Here is a 13,229-nt window from a genome sequence, read left to right on the forward strand (position 1 = left end):
AACATTAAAAAGCGTGTCAGGATGGTCGAGTGGTCTAAGGCGTCAGATTTAAGCTCTGATCCTCGTATGAGGGCGTGGGTTCGAACCCCACTTCTGACACCGTTTTGTTTCATATTAATAATTTGTATCTCATACTCAGGAAAGGCTTTTCTAGTATGGCAACAAGTGAGTGGCTTTATGTGGCATAGAGATACGAGAGGTATTTTGGTGTTGTACTATAGCTTCATTTTCAAGGAAAACGTTTAATAGCGTGTCAGGATGGCCGAGTGGTCTAAGGCGTCAGATTTAAGCTCTGATCCTCGTATGAGGGCGTGGGTTCGAACCCCACTTCTGACAACGATTTGTTTCATTTTAATAACTTGTATCTCATACTCAGGAAAGGCTTTTCTAGTATGGCAACAAGTGAGTGGGTTTATGTGGCATAGAGATACGAGAGGTATTTTGGTGTTGTACTATAGCTTCATTTTCAAGGAAAACGTTTAAAAGCGTGTCAGGATGGCCGAGTGGTCTAAGGCGTCAGATTTAAGCTCTGATCCTCATATGAGGGTGTGGGTTTGAACCCCACTTCTGACAACGATTTGTTTCATTTTAATAACTTGTATCTCAAACTCAGGAAAGGCTTTTCTAGTTGGGCAACAAGTGAGTGGCTTTATGTGGCATAGAGATACGGGGGGTATTTTGGTGTTGTACTATAGCTTCATTTTCAAGGAGATCGGTTATAAGCGTGTCAGGATGGCCGAGTGGTCTAAGGCGTCAGATTTAAGCTCTGATCCTCGTATGAGGGCGTGGTTTCGAACCCCACTTCTGACAACGATTTGTTTCATTTTAATAACTTGTATCTCATACTCAGGAAAGGCTTCTCTAGAATGGCAACAAGTGAGTGGCTTTATGTGGCATAGAGATACGAGAGGTATTTTCGTGTTGTACTATAGCTTCATTTTCAAGGAAAACGTTTAAAATCGTGTCAGGATGGCCGAGTGGTCTAAGGCGTAAGATTTAAGCTCTGATCCTCGTATGAGGGCGTGGGTTCGAACCCCACTTCTGACAACGATTTGTTTCATTTTAATAACTTGTATCTCATACTCAGGAAAGGCTTTTCTAGTATGGCAACAAGTGACAGGGTTTATGTGGCTTAGAGATACGAGAGGTATTTTGGTGTTGTACTATAGCTTCATTTTCAAGGAAAACGTTTAAAAGCGTGTCAGGATGGCCGAGTGGTCTAAGGCGTCAGATTTAAGCTCTGATCCTCGTATGAGGGCGTGGGTTCAAACCCCACTTCTGACAACGATTTGTTTCGTTTTAATAACTTGTATCTCATACTCAGGAAAGGCTTTTCTAGTATGGCAACAAGTGAGTGGCTTTATGTGGCATAGAGATACGGGAGGTATTTTGGTGTTGTTGTATAGCTTCATTTTCAAGGAAAACGTTTAAAAGCGTGTCAGGATGGCCGAGTGGTCTAAGGCGTCAGATTTAAGCTCTGATCCTCGTATGAGGGCGTGGGTTCGAACCCCACTTCTGACAACGATTTGTTTCGTTTTAATAACTTGTATCTCATACTCAGGAAAGGCTTTTCTAGTATGGCAACAAGTGAGTGGCTTTATGTGGCATAGAGATACGGGAGGTATTTTGGTGTTGTACTATAGCTTCATTTTCAAGGAAAACGTTTAAAAGCGTGTCAGGATGGCCGAGTGGTCTAAGGCGTCAGATTTAAGCTCTGATCCTCGTATGAGGGCGTGGGTTCGAACCCCACTTCTGACAACGATTTGTTTCGTTTTAATAACTTGTATCTCATACTCAGGAAAGGCTTTTCTAGTATGGCAACAAGTGAGTGGCTTTATGTGGCATAGAGATACGGGAGGTATTTTGGTGTTGTACTATAGCTTCATTTTCAAGGAAATCATTTAAAAGCGTGTCAGGATGGCCGAGTGGTCTAAGGCGTCAGATTTAAGCTCTGATCCTCGTATGAGGGCGTGGGTTCGAATCCCACTTCTGACAACGATTTGTTTCATTTTAATAACTTGTATCTCATACTCAGGAAAGGCTTTTCTAGTATGGCAACAAGTGAGTGGCTTTATGTGGCATAGAGATACTGGAGGTATTTTGGTGTTGTACTATAGCTTCATTTTCAAGGAAATCGTTTAAAAGCGTGTCAGGATGGCCGAGTGGTCTTAGGCGTCAGATTTAAGCTCTGATCCTCGTATGAGGGCGTGGGTTCGAACCCCACTTCTGACAACGATTTGTTTCATTTTAATAACTTGTATCTCATACTCAGGAAAGGCTTTTCTAGTATGGCAACAAGTGAGTGGGTTTATGTGGCATAGAGATACGAGAGGTATTTTGGTGTTGTACTATAGCTTCATTTTCAAGGAAAACGTTTAAAAGCGTGTCAGGATGGCCGAGTGGTCTAAGGCGTCAGATTTAAGCTCTGATCCTCGTATGAGGGCGTGGGTTCGAACCCCACTTCTGACAACGATTTGTTTCATTTTAATAACTTGTATCTCATACTCAGGAAAGGCTTTTCTAGTATGGCAACAAGTGAGTGGCTTTATGTTGCATAGAGATACGGGAGGTATTTTGGTGTTGTACTATAGCTTCATTTTCAAGGAAATCATTTAAAAGCGTGTCAGGATGGCCGAGTGGTCTAAGGCGTCAGATTTAAGCTCTGATCCTCGTATGAGGGCGTGGGTTCGAACCCCACTTCTGACAACGATTTGTTTCATTTTAATAACTTGTATCTCATACTCAGGAAAGGCTTTTCTAGTATGGCAACAAGTGAGTGGCTTTATGTGGCATAGAGATACTGGAGGTATTTTGGTGTTGTACTATAGCTTCATTTTCAAGGAAATCGTTTAAAAGCGTGTCAGGATGGCCGAGTGGTCTTAGGCGTCAGATTTAAGCTCTGATCCTCGTATGAGGGCGTGGGTTCGAACCCCACTTCTGACAACGATTTGTTTCGCTTTAATAACTTGTATCTCATACTCAGGAAAGGCTTTTCTAGTATGGCAACAAGTGAGTGGCTTTACATAGAGATAGGGAGGTATTTCGGTGTTGTACTATAGCTTCATTTTCAAGGAAATCATTTAAAAGCGTGTCAGGATGGCCGAGTGGTCTAAGGCGTCAGGTTTAAGCTCTGATCCTCGTATGAGGGCGTGGGTTCGAACCCCACTTCTGACAACGATTTGTTTCATTTTAACAACTTGTATCTCATACTCAGGAAAGGCTTTTCTAGTATGGCAACAAGTGAGTGGCTTTATGTGGCATAGAGATACTGGAGGTATTTTGGTGTTGTACTATAGCTTCATTTTCAAGGAAATCGTTTAAAGGCGTGTCAGGATGGCCGAGTGGTCTTAAGCGTCAGATTTAAGCTCTGATCCTCGTATGAGGGCGTGGGTTCGAACCCCACTTCTGACAACGATTTGTTTCATTTTAATAACTTGTATCTCATACTCAGGAAAGGCTTTTCTAGTATGGCAACAAGTGAGTGGCTTTATGTGGCATAGAGATACGGGAGGTATTTTGGTGTTGTACTATAGCTTCATTTTCAAGGAAATCATTTAAAAGCGTGTCAGGATGGCCGAGTGGTCTAAGGCGTCAGATTTAAGCTCTGATCCTCGTATGAGGGCGTGGGTTCGAACCCCACTTCTGACAACGATTTGTTTCATTTTAATAACTTGTATCTCATACTCAGGAAAGGCTTTTCTAGTATGGCAACAAGTGAGTGGCTTTATGTGGCATAGAGATACTGGAGGTATTTTGGTGTTGTACTATAGCTTCATTTTCAAGGAAATCGTTTAAAAGCGTGTCAGGATGGCCGAGTGGTCTTAGGCGTCAGATTTAAGCTCTGATCCTCGTATGAGGGCGTGGGTTCGAACCCCACTTCTGACAACGATTTGTTTCGCTTTAATAACTTGTATCTCATACTCAGGAAAGGCTTTTCTAGTATGGCAACAAGTGAGTGGCTTTACATAGAGATAGGGAGGTATTTCGGTGTTGTACTATAGCTTCATTTTCAAGGAAATCATTTAAAAGCGTGTCAGGATGGCCGAGTGGTCTAAGGCGTCAGGTTTAAGCTCTGATCCTCGTATGAGGGCGTGGGTTCGAACCCCACTTCTGACAACGATTTGTTTCATTTTAATAACTTGTATCTCACACTCAGGAAAGGCTTTTCTAGTATGGCAACAAGTGAGTGGCTTTATGTGGCATAGAGATACTGGAGGTATTTTGGTGTTGTACTATAGCTTCATTTTCAAGGAAATCGTTTAAAGGCGTGTCAGGATGGCCGAGTGGTCTTAAGCGTCAGATTTAAGCTCTGATCCTCGTATGAGGGCGTGGGTTCGAACCCCACTTCTGACAACGATTTGTTTCATTTTAATAACTTGTATCTCATACTCAGGAAAGGCTTTTCTAGTATGGCAACAAGTGAGTGGCTTTATGTGGCATAGAGATACGGGAGGTATTTTGGTGTTGTACTATAGCTTCATTTTCAAGGAAATCATTTAAAAGCGTGTCAGGATGGCCGAGTGGTCTAAGGCGTCAGATTTAAGCTCTGATCCTCGTATGAGGGCGTGGGTTCGAACCCCACTTCTGACAACGATTTGTTTCATTTTAATAACTTGTATCTCATACTCAGGAAAGGCTTTTCTAGTATGGCAACAAGTGAGTGGCTTTATGTGGCATAGAGATACTGGAGGTATTTTGGTGTTGTACTATAGCTTCATTTTCAAGGAAATCGTTTAAAAGCGTGTCAGGATGGCCGAGTGGTCTTAGGCGTCAGATTTAAGCTCTGATCCTCGTATGAGGGCGTGGGTTCGAACCCCACTTCTGACAACGATTTGTTTCGTTTTAATAACTTGTATCTCATACTCAGGAAAGGCTTTTCTAGTATGGCAACAAGTGAGTGACTTTATGTGGCATGATGATACGGGAGGTATTTCGGTGTTGTACTATAGCTTCATTTTCAAGGAAATCATTTAAAAGCGTGTCAGGATGGCCGAGTGGTCTAAGGCGTCAGATTTAAGCTCTGATCCTCGTATGAGGGCGTGGGTTCGAACCCCACTTCTGACAACGATTTGTTTCATTTTAATAACTTGTATCTCATACTCAGGAAAGGCTTTTCTAGTATGGCAACAAGTGAGTGGCTTTATGTGGCATAGAGATACTGGAGGTATTTTGGTGTTGTACTATAGCTTCATTTTCAAGGAAATCGTTTAAAAGCGTGTCAGGATGGCCGAGTGGTCTTAGGCGTCAGATTTAAGCTCTGATCCTCGTATGAGGGCGTGGGTTCGAACCCCATTTCTGACAACGATTTGTTTCGTTTTAATAACTTGTATCTCATACTCAGGAAAGGCTTTTCTAGTATGGCAACAAGTGAGTGACTTTATGTGGCATGATGATACGGGAGGTATTTCGGTGTTGTACTATAGCTTCATTTTCAAGGAAATCATTTAAAAGCGTGTCAAGATGGCCGAGTGGTCTAAGGCGTCAGGTTTAAGCTCTGATCCTCGTATGAGGGCGTGGGTTCGAACCCCACTTCTGACAACGATTTGTTTCATTTTAATAACTTGTATCTCATACTCAGGAAAGGCTTTTCTAGTATGGCAACAAGTGAGTGGCTTTATGTGGCATAGAGATACTGGAGGTATTTTGGTGTTGTACTATAGCTTCATTTTCAAGGAAATCGTTTAAAAGCGTGTCAGGATGGCCGAGTGGTCTAAGGCGTCAGATTTAAGCTCTGATCCTCGTATGAGGGCGTGGGTTCGAACCCCACTTCTGACAACGATTTGTTTCATTTTAATAACTTGTATCTCATACTCAGGAAAGGCTTTTCTAGTATGGCAACAAGTGAGTGGGTTTATGTGGCATAGAGATACGAGAGGTATTTTGGTGTTGTACTATAGCTTCATTTTCAAGGAAAACGTTTAAAAGCGTGTCAGGATGGCCGAGTGGTCTAAGGCGTCAGATTTAAGCTCTGATCCTCGTATGAGGGCGTGGGTTCGAACCCCACTTCTGAGAACGATTTGTTTCGTTTTAATAACTTGTATCTCATACTCAGGAAAGGCTTTTCTAGTATGGCAACAAGTGAGTGGCTTTATGTGGCATAGAGATACTGGAGGTATTTTGGTGTTGTACTATAGCTTCATTTTCAAGGAAATCGTTTAAAGGCGTGTCAGGATGGCCGAGTGGTCTTAAGCGTCAGATTTAAGCTCTGATCCTCGTATGAGGGCGTGGGTTCGAACCCCACTTCTGACAACGATTTGTTTCATTTTAATAACTTGTATCTCATACTCAGGAAAGGCTTTTCTAGTATGGCAACAAGTGAGTGGCTTTATGTGGCATAGAGATACGGGAGGTATTTTGGTGTTGTACTATAGCTTCATTTTCAAGGAAATCATTTAAAAGCGTGTCAGGATGGCCGAGTGGTCTAAGGCGTCAGATTTAAGCTCTGATCCTCGTATGAGGGCGTGGGTTCGAACCCCACTTCTGACAACGATTTGTTTCATTTTAATAACTTGTATCTCATACTCAGGAAAGGCTTTTCTAGTATGGCAACAAGTGAGTGGCTTTATGTGGCATAGAGATACTGGAGGTATTTTGGTGTTGTACTATAGCTTCATTTTCAAGGAAATCGTTTAAAAGCGTGTCAGGATGGCCGAGTGGTCTTAGGCGTCAGATTTAAGCTCTGATCCTCGTATGAGGGCGTGGGTTCGAACCCCACTTCTGACAACGATTTGTTTCGTTTTAATAACTTGTATCTCATACTCAGGAAAGGCTTTTCTAGTATGGCAACAAGTGAGTGACTTTATGTGGCATGATGATACGGGAGGTATTTCGGTGTTGTACTATAGCTTCATTTTCAAGGAAATCATTTAAAAGCGTGTCAGGATGGCCGAGTGGTCTAAGGCGTCAGGTTTAAGCTCTGATCCTCGTATGAGGGCGTGGGTTCGAACCCCACTTCTGACAACGATTTGTTTCATTTTAATAACTTGTATCTCATACACAGGAAAGGCTTTTCTAGTATGGCAACAAGTGAGTGGCTTTATGTGGCATAGAGATACTGGAGGTATTTTGGTGTTGTACTATAGCTTCATTTTCAAGGAAATCGTTTAAAAGCGTGTCAGGATGGCCGAGTGGTCTAAGGCGTCAGATTTAAGCTCTGATCCTCGTATGAGGGCGTGGGTTCGAACCCCACTTCTGACAACGATTTGTTTCATTTTAATAACTTGTATCTCATACTCAGGAAAGGCTTTTCTAGTATGGCAACAAGTGAGTGGCTTTATGTGGCATAGAGATACGGGAGGTATTTTGGTGTTGTACTATAGCTTCATTTTCAAGGAAATCGTTTAAAAGCGTGTCAGGATGGCCGAGTGGTCTAAGGCGTCAGATTTAAGCTCTGATCCTCGTATGAGGGCGTGGGTTCGAACCCCACTTCTGACAACGATTTGTTTCATTTTAATAACTTGTATCTCATACTCAGGAAAGGCTTTTCTAGTATGGCAACAAGTGAGTGGGTTTATGTGGCATAGAGATACGAGAGGTATTTTGGTGTTGTACTATAGCTTCATTTTCAAGGAAAACGTTTAAAAGCGTGTCAGGATGGCCGAGTGGTCTAAGGCGTCAGATTTAAGCTCTGATCCTCGTATGAGGGCGTGGGTTCGAACCCCACTTCTGAGAACGATTTGTTTCGTTTTAATAACTTGTATCTCATACTCAGGAAAGGCATTTCTAGTATGGCAACAAGTGAGTGGCTTTATGTGGCATAGAGATACGGGAGGTATTTTGGTGTTGTACTATAGCTTCATTTTCAAGGAAATCATTTAAAAGCGTGTCAGGATGGCCGAGTGGTCTAAGGCGTCAGATTTAAGCTCTGATCCTCGTATGAGGGCGTGGGTTCGAACCCCACTTCTGACAACGATTTGTTTCATTTTAATAACTTGTATCTCATACTCAGGAAAGGCATTTCTAGTATGGCAACAAGTGAGTGGCTTTATGTGGCATAGAGATACTGGAGGTATTTTGGTGTTGTACTATAGCTTCATTTTCAAGGAAATCGTTTAAAAGCGGGTCAGGATGGCCGAGTGGTCTTAGGCGTCAGATTTAAGCTCTGATCCTCGTATGAGGGCGTGGGTTCGAACCCCACTTCTGACAACGATTTGTTTCGTTTTAATAACTTGTATCTCATACTCAGGAAAGGCTTTTCTAGTATGGCAACAAGTGAGTGGCTTTATGTGGCATGATGATACGGGAGGTATTTCGGTGTTGTACTATAGCTTCATTTTCAAGGAAATCATTTAAAAGCGTGTCAGGATGGCCGAGTGGTCTAAGGCGTCAGGTTTAAGCTCTGATCCTCGTATGAGGGCGTGGGTTCGAACCCCACTTCTGACAACGATTTGTTTCATTTTAATAACTTGTATCTCATACTCAGGAAAGGCTTTTCTAGTATGGCAACAAGTGAGTGGCTTTATGTGGCATAGAGATACTGGAGGTATTTTGGTGTTGTACTATAGCTTCATTTTCAAGGAAATCGTTTAAAAGCGTGTCAGGATGGCCGAGTGGTCTAAGGCGTCAGATTTAAGCTCTGATCCTCGTATGAGGGCGTGGGTTCGAACCCCACCTCTGACAACGATTTGTTTCATTTTAATAACTTGTATCTCATACTCAGGAAAGGCTTTTCTAGTATGGCAACAAGTGAGTGGCTTTATGTGGCATAGAGATACGGGAGGTATTTTGGTGTTGTACTATAGCTTCATTTTCAAGGAAATCGTTTAAAAGCGTGTCAGGATGGCCGAGTGGTCTAACGCGTCAGATTTAAGCTCTGATCCTCGTATGAGGGCGTGGGTTCGAACCCCACTTCTGACAACGATTTGTTTCATTTTAATAACTTGTATCTCATACTCAGGAAAGGCTTTTCTAGTATGGCAACAAGTGAGTGGGTTTATGTGGCATAGAGATACGAGAGGTATTTTTGTGTTGTACTATAGCTTCATTTTCAAGGAAAAAGTTTAAAAGCGTGTCAGGATGGCCGAGTGGTCTAAGGCGTCAGATTTAAGCTCTGATCCTCGTATGAGGGCGTGGGTTCGAACCCCACTTCTGAGAACGATTTGTTTCGTTTTAATAACTTGTATCTCATACTCAGGAAAGGCATTTCTAGTATGGCAACAAGTGAGTGGCTTTACATAGAGATACGGGAGGTATTTCGGTGTTGTACTATAGCTTCATTTTCAAGGAAATCATTTAAAAGCGTGTCAGGATGGCCGAGTGGTCTAAGGCGTCAGGTTTAAGCTCTGATCCTCGTATGAGGGCGTGGGTTCGAACCCCACTTCTGACAACGATTTGTTTCATTTTAATAACTTGTATCTCATACTCAGGAAAGGCTTTTCTAGTATGGCAACAAGTGAGTGGCTTTATGTGGCATAGAGATACTGGAGGTATTTTGGTGTTGTACTATAGCTTCATTTTCAAGGAAATCGTTTAAAAGCGTGTCAGGATGGCCGAGTGGTCTTAGGCGTCAGATTTAAGCTCTGATCCTCGTATGAGGGCGTGGGTTCGAACCCCACTTCTGACAACGATTTGTTTCATTTTAATAACTTGTATCTCATACTCAGGAAAGGCTTTTCTAGTATGGCAACAAGTGAGTGGGTTTATGTGGCATAGAGATACGAGAGGTATTTTGGTGTTGTACTATAGCTTCCTTTTCAAGGAAAACGTTTAAAAGCGTGTCAGGATGGCCGAGTGGTCTAAGGCGTCAGGTTTAAGCTCTGATCCTCGTATGAGGGCGTGGGCTCGAACCCCACTTCTGACAACGATTTGTTTCATTTTAATAACTTGTATCTCATACTCAGGAAAGGCTTTTCTAGTATGGCAACAAGTGAGTGGCTTTATGTGGCATAGAGATACTGGAGGTATTTTGGTGTTGTACTATAGCTTCATTTTCAAGGAAATCGTTTAAAAGCGTGTCAGGATGGCCGAGTGGTCTAAGGCGTCAGATTTAAGCTCTGATCCTCGTATGAGGGCGTGGGTTCGAACCCCACCTCTGACAACGATTTGTTTCATTTTAATAACTTGTATCTCATTCTCAGGAAAGGCTTTTCTAGTATGGCAACAAGTGAGTGGCTTTATGTGGCATAGAGATACGGGAGGTATTTTGGTGTTGTACTATAGCTTCATTTTCAAGGAAATCGTTTAAAAGCGTGTCAGGATGGCCGAGTGGTCTAAGGCGTCAGATTTAAGCTCTGATCCTCGTATGAGGGCGTGGGTTCGAACCCCACTTCTGACAACGATTTGTTTCATTTTAATAACTTGTATCTCATACTCAGGAAAGGCTTTTCTAGTATGGCAACAAGTGAGTGGCTTTATGTGGCATAGAGATACGGGAGGTATTTTGGTGTTGTACTATAGCTTCATTTTCAAGGAAATCATTTAAAAGCGTGTCAGGATGGCCGAGTGGTCTAAGGCGTCAGATTTAAGCTCTGATCCTCGTATGAGGGCGTGGGTTCGAACCCCACTTCTGACAACGATTTGTTTCATTTTAATAACTTGTATCTCATACTCAGGAAAGGCTTTTCTAGTATGGCAACAAGTGAGTGGCTTTATGTGGCATAGAGATACTGGAGGTATTTTGGTGTTGTACTATAGCTTCATTTTCAAGGAAATCGTTTAAAAGCGTGTCAGGATGGCCGAGTGGTCTTAGGCGTCAGATTTAAGCTCTGATCCTCGTATGAGGGCGTGGGTTCGAACCCCACTTCTGACAACGATTTGTTTCGTTTTAATAACTTGTATCTCATACTCAGGAAAGGCTTTTCTAGTATGGCAACAAGTGAGTGGGTTTATGTGGCATAGAGATACGAGAGGTATTTTGGTGTTGTACTATAGCTTCATTTTCAAGGAAAACGTTTAAAAGCGTGTCAGGATGGCCGAGTGGTCTAAGGCGTCAGATTTAAGCTCTGATCCTCGTATGAGGGCGTGGGTTCGAACCCCACTTCTGAGAACGATTTGTTTCGTTTTAATAACTTGTATCTCATACTCAGGAAAGGCATTTCTAGTATGTCAACAAGTGAGTGGCTTTACATAGAGATACGGGAGGTATTTCGGTGTTGTACTATAGCTTCATTTTCAAGGAAATCATTTAAAAGCGTGTCAGGATGGCCGAGTGGTCTAAGGCGTCAGGTTTAAGCTCTGATCCTCGTATGAGGGCGTGGGTTCGAACCCCACTTCTGACAACGATTTGTTTCATTTTAATAACTTGTATCTCATACTCAGGAAAGGCTTTTCTAGTATGGCAACAAGTGAGTGGCTTTATGTGGCATAGAGATACGGGAGGTATTTTGGTGTTGTACTATAGCTTCATTTTCAAGGAAATCGTTTAAAAGCGTGTCAGGATGGCCGAGTGGTCTAAGGCGTCAGATTTAAGCTCTGATCCTCGTATGAGGGCGTGGGTTCGAACCCCACTTCTGACAACGATTTGTTTCATTTTAATAACTTGTATCTCATACTCAGGAAAGGCATTTCTAGTATGGCAACAAGTGAGTGGCTTTATGTGGCATAGAGATACTGGAGGTATTTTGGTGTTGTACTATAGCTTCATTTTCAAGGAAATCGTTTAAAAGCGGGTCAGGATGGCCGAGTGGTCTTAGGCGTCAGATTTAAGCTCTGATCCTCGTATGAGGGCGTGGGTTCGAACCCCACTTCTGACAACGATTTGTTTCGTTTTAATAACTTGTATCTCATACTCAGGAAAGGCTTTTCTAGTATGGCAACAAGTGAGTGGGTTTATGTGGCATAGAGATACGAGAGGTATTTTGGTGTTGTACTATAGCTTCATTTTCAAGGAAAACGTTTAAAAGCGTGTCAGGATGGCCGAGTGGTCTAAGGCGTCAGATTTAAGCTCTGATCCTCGTATGAGGGCGTGGGTTCGAACCCCACTTCTGAGAACGATTTGTTTCGTTTTAATAACTTGTATCTCATACTCAGGAAAGGCATTTCTAGTATGGCAACAAGTGAGTGGCTTTACATAGAGATACGGGAGGTATTTCGGTGTTGTACTATAGCTTCATTTTCAAGGAAATCATTTAAAAGCGTGTCAGGATGGCCGAGTGGTCTAAGGCGTCAGGTTTAAGCTCTGATCCTCGTATGAGGGCGTGGGTTCGAACCCCACTTCTGACAACGATTTGTTTCATTTTAATAACTTGTATCTCATACTCAGGAAAGGCTTTTCTAGTATGGCAACAAGTGAGTGGCTTTATGTGGCATAGAGATACTGGAGGTATTTTGGTGTTGTACTATAGCTTCATTTTCAAGGAAATCGTTTAAAAGCGTGTCAGGATGGCCGAGTGGTCTTAGGCGTCAGATTTAAGCTCTGATCCTCGTATGAGGGCGTGGGTTCGAACCCCACTTCTGACAACGGTTTGTTTCATTTTAATAACTTGTATCTCATACTCAGGAAAGGCTTTTCTAGTATGGCAACAAGTGAGTGGGTTTATGTGGCATAGAGATACGAGAGGTATTTTGGTGTTGTACTATAGCTTCCTTTTCAAGGAAAACGTTTAAAAGCGTGTCAGGATGGCCGAGTGGTCTAAGGCGTCAGGTTTAAGCTCTGATCCTCGTATGAGGGCGTGGGTTCGAACCCCACTTCTGACAACGATTTGTTTCATTTTAATAACTTGTATCTCATACTCAGGAAAGGCTTTTCTAGTATGGCAACAAGTGAGTGGCTTTATGTGGCATAGAGATACTGGAGGTATTTTGGTGTTGTACTATAGCTTCATTTTCAAGGAAATCGTTTAAAAGCGTGTCAGGATGGCCGAGTGGTCTAAGGCGTCAGATTTAAGCTCTGATCATCGTATGAGGGCGTGGGTTCGAACCCCACCTCTGACAACGATTTGTTTCATTTTAATAACTTGTATCTCATACTCAGGAAAGGCTTTTCTAGTATGGCAACAAGTGAGTGGCTTTATGTGGCATAGAGATACGGGAGGTATTTTGTGTTGTACTATAGCTTCATTTTCAAGGAAATCGTTTAAAAGCGTGTCAGGATGGCCGAGTGGTCTAAGGCGTCAGATTTAAGCTCTGATCCTCGTATGAGGGCGTGGGTTCGAACCCCACTTCTGACAACGATTTGTTTCATTTTAATAACTTGTATCTCATACTCAGGAAAGGCTTTTCTAGTATGGCAACAAGTGAGTGGGTTTATGTGGCATAGAGATACGAGAGGTATTTTGGTGTTGTACTATAGC

General features: G+C 42.5%; 43 non-coding genes across 43 annotated transcripts; all 43 read left to right on the top strand.

Moving 5' to 3' along the window:
• Positions 1-15: 15 nt before the first annotated feature.
• TRNAL-UAA (transfer RNA leucine (anticodon UAA)) lies at positions 16-99 on the top strand. The gene has a single exon. It is a non-coding gene; the product is annotated as a tRNA-Leu (tRNA).
• A 153-nt stretch (positions 100-252) lies between these two features.
• Positions 253-336, top strand: TRNAL-UAA (transfer RNA leucine (anticodon UAA)). The gene has a single exon. It is a non-coding gene; the product is annotated as a tRNA-Leu (tRNA).
• Positions 337-489: 153 nt separating this feature from the next.
• On the top strand, positions 490-573 carry TRNAL-UAA (transfer RNA leucine (anticodon UAA)). The gene has a single exon. It is a non-coding gene; the product is annotated as a tRNA-Leu (tRNA).
• Positions 574-726: 153 nt separating this feature from the next.
• TRNAL-UAA (transfer RNA leucine (anticodon UAA)) lies at positions 727-810 on the top strand. Its single transcript has one exon. It is a non-coding gene; the product is annotated as a tRNA-Leu (tRNA).
• Positions 811-1,200: 390 nt separating this feature from the next.
• Positions 1,201-1,284, top strand: TRNAL-UAA (transfer RNA leucine (anticodon UAA)). The gene has a single exon. It is a non-coding gene; the product is annotated as a tRNA-Leu (tRNA).
• A 153-nt stretch (positions 1,285-1,437) lies between these two features.
• TRNAL-UAA (transfer RNA leucine (anticodon UAA)) lies at positions 1,438-1,521 on the top strand. Its single transcript has one exon. It is a non-coding gene; the product is annotated as a tRNA-Leu (tRNA).
• A 153-nt stretch (positions 1,522-1,674) lies between these two features.
• Positions 1,675-1,758, top strand: TRNAL-UAA (transfer RNA leucine (anticodon UAA)). Its single transcript has one exon. It is a non-coding gene; the product is annotated as a tRNA-Leu (tRNA).
• Positions 1,759-1,911: 153 nt separating this feature from the next.
• On the top strand, positions 1,912-1,995 carry TRNAL-UAA (transfer RNA leucine (anticodon UAA)). Its single transcript has one exon. It is a non-coding gene; the product is annotated as a tRNA-Leu (tRNA).
• Positions 1,996-2,148: 153 nt separating this feature from the next.
• TRNAL-UAA (transfer RNA leucine (anticodon UAA)) lies at positions 2,149-2,232 on the top strand. Its single transcript has one exon. It is a non-coding gene; the product is annotated as a tRNA-Leu (tRNA).
• Positions 2,233-2,385: 153 nt separating this feature from the next.
• TRNAL-UAA (transfer RNA leucine (anticodon UAA)) lies at positions 2,386-2,469 on the top strand. Its single transcript has one exon. It is a non-coding gene; the product is annotated as a tRNA-Leu (tRNA).
• A 153-nt stretch (positions 2,470-2,622) lies between these two features.
• Positions 2,623-2,706, top strand: TRNAL-UAA (transfer RNA leucine (anticodon UAA)). Its single transcript has one exon. It is a non-coding gene; the product is annotated as a tRNA-Leu (tRNA).
• Positions 2,707-2,859: 153 nt separating this feature from the next.
• On the top strand, positions 2,860-2,943 carry TRNAL-UAA (transfer RNA leucine (anticodon UAA)). Its single transcript has one exon. It is a non-coding gene; the product is annotated as a tRNA-Leu (tRNA).
• A 147-nt stretch (positions 2,944-3,090) lies between these two features.
• On the top strand, positions 3,091-3,174 carry TRNAL-UAA (transfer RNA leucine (anticodon UAA)). The gene has a single exon. It is a non-coding gene; the product is annotated as a tRNA-Leu (tRNA).
• Positions 3,175-3,564: 390 nt separating this feature from the next.
• On the top strand, positions 3,565-3,648 carry TRNAL-UAA (transfer RNA leucine (anticodon UAA)). The gene has a single exon. It is a non-coding gene; the product is annotated as a tRNA-Leu (tRNA).
• A 153-nt stretch (positions 3,649-3,801) lies between these two features.
• Positions 3,802-3,885, top strand: TRNAL-UAA (transfer RNA leucine (anticodon UAA)). Its single transcript has one exon. It is a non-coding gene; the product is annotated as a tRNA-Leu (tRNA).
• A 147-nt stretch (positions 3,886-4,032) lies between these two features.
• On the top strand, positions 4,033-4,116 carry TRNAL-UAA (transfer RNA leucine (anticodon UAA)). Its single transcript has one exon. It is a non-coding gene; the product is annotated as a tRNA-Leu (tRNA).
• Positions 4,117-4,506: 390 nt separating this feature from the next.
• On the top strand, positions 4,507-4,590 carry TRNAL-UAA (transfer RNA leucine (anticodon UAA)). The gene has a single exon. It is a non-coding gene; the product is annotated as a tRNA-Leu (tRNA).
• Positions 4,591-4,743: 153 nt separating this feature from the next.
• On the top strand, positions 4,744-4,827 carry TRNAL-UAA (transfer RNA leucine (anticodon UAA)). Its single transcript has one exon. It is a non-coding gene; the product is annotated as a tRNA-Leu (tRNA).
• A 153-nt stretch (positions 4,828-4,980) lies between these two features.
• On the top strand, positions 4,981-5,064 carry TRNAL-UAA (transfer RNA leucine (anticodon UAA)). The gene has a single exon. It is a non-coding gene; the product is annotated as a tRNA-Leu (tRNA).
• Positions 5,065-5,217: 153 nt separating this feature from the next.
• Positions 5,218-5,301, top strand: TRNAL-UAA (transfer RNA leucine (anticodon UAA)). Its single transcript has one exon. It is a non-coding gene; the product is annotated as a tRNA-Leu (tRNA).
• Positions 5,302-5,691: 390 nt separating this feature from the next.
• TRNAL-UAA (transfer RNA leucine (anticodon UAA)) lies at positions 5,692-5,775 on the top strand. The gene has a single exon. It is a non-coding gene; the product is annotated as a tRNA-Leu (tRNA).
• Positions 5,776-6,402: 627 nt separating this feature from the next.
• On the top strand, positions 6,403-6,486 carry TRNAL-UAA (transfer RNA leucine (anticodon UAA)). The gene has a single exon. It is a non-coding gene; the product is annotated as a tRNA-Leu (tRNA).
• A 153-nt stretch (positions 6,487-6,639) lies between these two features.
• On the top strand, positions 6,640-6,723 carry TRNAL-UAA (transfer RNA leucine (anticodon UAA)). The gene has a single exon. It is a non-coding gene; the product is annotated as a tRNA-Leu (tRNA).
• Positions 6,724-6,876: 153 nt separating this feature from the next.
• TRNAL-UAA (transfer RNA leucine (anticodon UAA)) lies at positions 6,877-6,960 on the top strand. The gene has a single exon. It is a non-coding gene; the product is annotated as a tRNA-Leu (tRNA).
• A 153-nt stretch (positions 6,961-7,113) lies between these two features.
• Positions 7,114-7,197, top strand: TRNAL-UAA (transfer RNA leucine (anticodon UAA)). The gene has a single exon. It is a non-coding gene; the product is annotated as a tRNA-Leu (tRNA).
• A 153-nt stretch (positions 7,198-7,350) lies between these two features.
• TRNAL-UAA (transfer RNA leucine (anticodon UAA)) lies at positions 7,351-7,434 on the top strand. Its single transcript has one exon. It is a non-coding gene; the product is annotated as a tRNA-Leu (tRNA).
• Positions 7,435-7,824: 390 nt separating this feature from the next.
• On the top strand, positions 7,825-7,908 carry TRNAL-UAA (transfer RNA leucine (anticodon UAA)). The gene has a single exon. It is a non-coding gene; the product is annotated as a tRNA-Leu (tRNA).
• A 153-nt stretch (positions 7,909-8,061) lies between these two features.
• On the top strand, positions 8,062-8,145 carry TRNAL-UAA (transfer RNA leucine (anticodon UAA)). The gene has a single exon. It is a non-coding gene; the product is annotated as a tRNA-Leu (tRNA).
• Positions 8,146-8,298: 153 nt separating this feature from the next.
• Positions 8,299-8,382, top strand: TRNAL-UAA (transfer RNA leucine (anticodon UAA)). Its single transcript has one exon. It is a non-coding gene; the product is annotated as a tRNA-Leu (tRNA).
• A 153-nt stretch (positions 8,383-8,535) lies between these two features.
• TRNAL-UAA (transfer RNA leucine (anticodon UAA)) lies at positions 8,536-8,619 on the top strand. The gene has a single exon. It is a non-coding gene; the product is annotated as a tRNA-Leu (tRNA).
• Positions 8,620-9,241: 622 nt separating this feature from the next.
• TRNAL-UAA (transfer RNA leucine (anticodon UAA)) lies at positions 9,242-9,325 on the top strand. Its single transcript has one exon. It is a non-coding gene; the product is annotated as a tRNA-Leu (tRNA).
• A 153-nt stretch (positions 9,326-9,478) lies between these two features.
• Positions 9,479-9,562, top strand: TRNAL-UAA (transfer RNA leucine (anticodon UAA)). Its single transcript has one exon. It is a non-coding gene; the product is annotated as a tRNA-Leu (tRNA).
• Positions 9,563-9,952: 390 nt separating this feature from the next.
• TRNAL-UAA (transfer RNA leucine (anticodon UAA)) lies at positions 9,953-10,036 on the top strand. Its single transcript has one exon. It is a non-coding gene; the product is annotated as a tRNA-Leu (tRNA).
• A 153-nt stretch (positions 10,037-10,189) lies between these two features.
• On the top strand, positions 10,190-10,273 carry TRNAL-UAA (transfer RNA leucine (anticodon UAA)). Its single transcript has one exon. It is a non-coding gene; the product is annotated as a tRNA-Leu (tRNA).
• Positions 10,274-10,426: 153 nt separating this feature from the next.
• TRNAL-UAA (transfer RNA leucine (anticodon UAA)) lies at positions 10,427-10,510 on the top strand. Its single transcript has one exon. It is a non-coding gene; the product is annotated as a tRNA-Leu (tRNA).
• A 153-nt stretch (positions 10,511-10,663) lies between these two features.
• On the top strand, positions 10,664-10,747 carry TRNAL-UAA (transfer RNA leucine (anticodon UAA)). Its single transcript has one exon. It is a non-coding gene; the product is annotated as a tRNA-Leu (tRNA).
• Positions 10,748-11,132: 385 nt separating this feature from the next.
• Positions 11,133-11,216, top strand: TRNAL-UAA (transfer RNA leucine (anticodon UAA)). Its single transcript has one exon. It is a non-coding gene; the product is annotated as a tRNA-Leu (tRNA).
• Positions 11,217-11,369: 153 nt separating this feature from the next.
• TRNAL-UAA (transfer RNA leucine (anticodon UAA)) lies at positions 11,370-11,453 on the top strand. The gene has a single exon. It is a non-coding gene; the product is annotated as a tRNA-Leu (tRNA).
• Positions 11,454-11,606: 153 nt separating this feature from the next.
• Positions 11,607-11,690, top strand: TRNAL-UAA (transfer RNA leucine (anticodon UAA)). The gene has a single exon. It is a non-coding gene; the product is annotated as a tRNA-Leu (tRNA).
• A 385-nt stretch (positions 11,691-12,075) lies between these two features.
• TRNAL-UAA (transfer RNA leucine (anticodon UAA)) lies at positions 12,076-12,159 on the top strand. Its single transcript has one exon. It is a non-coding gene; the product is annotated as a tRNA-Leu (tRNA).
• A 153-nt stretch (positions 12,160-12,312) lies between these two features.
• Positions 12,313-12,396, top strand: TRNAL-UAA (transfer RNA leucine (anticodon UAA)). The gene has a single exon. It is a non-coding gene; the product is annotated as a tRNA-Leu (tRNA).
• A 153-nt stretch (positions 12,397-12,549) lies between these two features.
• Positions 12,550-12,633, top strand: TRNAL-UAA (transfer RNA leucine (anticodon UAA)). Its single transcript has one exon. It is a non-coding gene; the product is annotated as a tRNA-Leu (tRNA).
• A 389-nt stretch (positions 12,634-13,022) lies between these two features.
• On the top strand, positions 13,023-13,106 carry TRNAL-UAA (transfer RNA leucine (anticodon UAA)). Its single transcript has one exon. It is a non-coding gene; the product is annotated as a tRNA-Leu (tRNA).
• Positions 13,107-13,229: the final 123 nt, after the last annotated feature.

Source organism: Phalangium opilio, unplaced genomic scaffold (genome assembly GCF_054372755.1).
Source record: "Phalangium opilio isolate 3A_F unplaced genomic scaffold, DU_Popi_V2 ptg000090l_1, whole genome shotgun sequence".
NCBI classification, from domain to species: Eukaryota; Metazoa; Arthropoda; class Arachnida; order Opiliones; family Phalangiidae; genus Phalangium; species Phalangium opilio.